This window comes from Sus scrofa, chromosome 4, assembly GCF_054392235.1.
Source record: "Sus scrofa isolate SSC_HxYL_T2T_F1_AM1 chromosome 4, Sscrofa_HxYL_maternal_Yorkshire_Landrace_v2.0, whole genome shotgun sequence".
Classification (NCBI taxonomy): domain Eukaryota; kingdom Metazoa; phylum Chordata; class Mammalia; order Artiodactyla; family Suidae; genus Sus; species Sus scrofa.
In genome coordinates this window covers 85,085,372-85,088,482 of record NC_139386.1, presented here as the reverse complement: position 1 = coordinate 85,088,482, position 3,111 = coordinate 85,085,372, and the positions used below count along the sequence as shown (strand labels likewise).

The window sequence follows — 3,111 nt, the reverse complement described above, 5'->3', positions numbered from 1 at the left end:
GGGGCAGCAATGGTAGATGTGGCTGGGATACATTCATTACAATGCCTAAAGGACTTTATGTTGCGCTCCCACCTGATCATGGCTGGGTTTTTAGAAGGGGAAATCTAGTGGAGTGTGAGATGAACTGGAGAATGGAAGGGATGGAGCCTTTCTTGTGTGTGACATGCTCTGTTGTTATCTTAAGAACATCGTTTGCTCATCAGAAAAGGTATTTAATGTCCATCTCTTGCTATGTTGCACTACACTCTCCTGGTACTACTGCCCCCAACTCCTTAGAGGCTTGGCAGTATTCTGGAGGCATTTTTCTCCTGCCTTTTGCCCCTGCTTTGGTCTCTCCAAATCATGTGTTCTCAAGGCAAGAACGTCGGGAAGCCATCAGAACCACTGGTCCGTTGTAGAGCTACACTATACCCCAGAGGAAATATGGAAAGATGAAGTCCAGTCCCTGGGAGAGAGCAAATACATTCTTATATAAACACAGAGCAAATGCGACATTTTAGCCAGAAAAATAGACTCACTTAAAATACATTCTGTTACCAAGCTCAAACAGGCCCAAAGGGATCTGTCAGAAGTTTTCTTGCAAATTACATTTACATGGTTTTTTAGATGGTGTTGGGGTGGTTAAAATTCTTCTAGTATAATAACATGGGAACATAAGATAAGTGAATAATAAAAAAGGTAACTGAATCTCCTATGTTAAGTCTAAAGTTTTTACAGGTATAATCTTCAGGGAATAAGGAGGAATTAACCCATGAGCAGGAAGGTTCTGGAAAGATAGAGGCAGTGCTCAGTGGTTTCTCCAGCTTTAATTGTCACTGCAGGAGACAAGACCCCAGAATGCGCAAGTTGATTTCCCTGATGAGAACATCAGATTTTATGTATTTTGAAAATTGTTGGTGGGAACTTCTGTAAAAATAATTATGTCTTGTTTCTTCCCTCCCAGACTGTAGATGACCAAAGTCACTGCTTTGTTTGGAGTATTGCCTCTGATTAAAATTCTTTAGTTAAGATCCAGCGATTTATTATTGGAGGCCTGTATAGGCTGGCCTAGATGCACTGACCACATTGGAATGCATTGTTAATCTATCTCGCCATCTGTATCATGTACACCCTGCTCTGCAAGTTATAGAACATGAGGTACCAGGCTGCAACTTTTATATGCATCATGTTATGTTAATCAATCTTACAATAACCCTAGGTGTTAAGCCCTAGGATGAGCCCCTCTTTTACACGTGTGGATACTGAAGGCTCAGAGGGATTGGGTTAACCTGGAGCTCCCAAGGAGTGAAAATGAGATTCTGATCTAGTTCAGATACTACACTAATGGCAGTAGTATTTTTTTTTAAAACCAACCATTTTTATTATTGTTCATATATTTTATAGGATAAAAAGGAGAAGAATGTAGCAAACATGTCAGGTTGTATTAAACAATGCAGGTTTGCACATGTTGCCCTCTTTGTACCTGGGAGCAGGCACTCCCCTACTTCAGGCACAGCAGCTACACTTGTCCGAGGTCTTTTTTGCAGAGGCAGCCCTGGGCACATTTGGCACAGCCCATGGAGCAGTAGGAGCAGCAGGAGCAGCAGCTCCTCTTGCAGTAGGAGCATTTGCACTCTGCATTTGCAGGAGCACACGTGCAAGAGCCATCTGTTGGTATCCACGGGCAGCTGAACTGGAGGTTGTGTTCCTGAGGTGGCTGCATAAAGGACTGGGAGGAGGTGGAGGGGGCGATAAAAGCTTTTACCTGAGTGTAAGGGCAGAGAAAGAGGATTGGATTGGGTTTAACATAATCAAGTGGCCAGGGTGAGTGAGGGATAGACTCAGAGAGGTACCAAGATATTCACCTCCTCTCTCTTTTGATGTCTCGGGTGTTAGATGAGGTAGGGCACTGTTATCCCGGGCCTGGAGCTTTGTCACAATGACTCTGCAGCGCCAAACAAAATCACCAACTCAGCAGGCTCACCGTCTGAAAGCAATTATGCTGGGCCTAAAAATAAGTGGGCTGCAGGTGAAACAAAATTTAATAATGTGCATTTAATTTTTATTCCCTCGCCTGCTTTCCCAAAATACCTAGCCTAGCTGCGTTTTGGCAAAGAAGGTGTGTTACCAAGATTTCATTCCTGAAAAAATCTGCTCCTGTCAGAAAACGTCTATGGGAGATGGTCCCACAGGCAGGCTGTCAGGCAGTCGATGAGCACTTGGAGCCTTTCTCAGCTCTTGCTTTACATAGTTCCAGGTAGGTACATGGAGCTCCTGAAGGGCCATCTTGCTCTCCACCACAGATGCTGGGGAAGAGTGTTCACTGCTCTTTCACACTCTCAGCTGCTCTTTGTGACCTGAGCAGAAAATTGAAATCATAATTGCTTTTGGTGAGCATTACATAATAACCAGGCTTGAAAGGAACCCAAGCAAATGTCCTGGTCCCTCTAGGACATGAGCTAAGAGGTTTCAAAGCCACTAAGAAATAACATTCAGTTTGCGAGAAAAGGGTGAGGTGACACTTGACTTGTTCTTCACATTATTCCAACAGAGATTCTGAATCCAGCAGGTCCCTTGACATGGCATGTCAGTGTTTAAGACTGGACTAGAACATTGAGACCTAAGAGGGCATGATTATCCACATGTCCCTCTCCCAGGTTTGTAAAGATTCCCAATTCCAACAGCATGAAACTGCAACTCTTTTATATAGTCACAATCAGGCATACTACTTACCATGTTTCTTCTCCTGCCACTGTTGCCCTCTCTCGACATTACCTCACAGCTCCCTCCACGTTTTCATGTCTTCTTTCTTTCAGACTCACTGAAAGTGCTCTCACACACTTCTAACTTCATATACCTCATTAACTGGATCACTTTCTTACACGAAATGGTTTACTGTGACTCTTTCTTTCCCCATCTCTTGGAGAACAGTAAGATGAGTACCGTACTATGTGCTAACAGATGCTGCCAACATAACTTTATTGTCACAAATTCTCAGGGCCTTCAACAGACCACAGATTCTATATTTAAACAGTTTTATGTCAAAAGGAATGCTTCAGATCCACCATTCCAAAACCCAAATCACAATTTTTGTTAAGAATTGCCAATATTGATATAGCCAACGCTAAGAAC

The 3,111-nt window shown here is 43.2% G+C and overlaps 1 pseudogene; it reads right to left on the bottom strand.

The window, feature by feature from the left end:
* Window positions 1-1,485: 1,485 nt before the first annotated feature.
* On the bottom strand, window positions 1,486-2,751 carry LOC146403909 (metallothionein-2 pseudogene; annotated as a pseudogene).
* Between the last annotated feature and the right edge of the window lie 360 nt (window positions 2,752-3,111).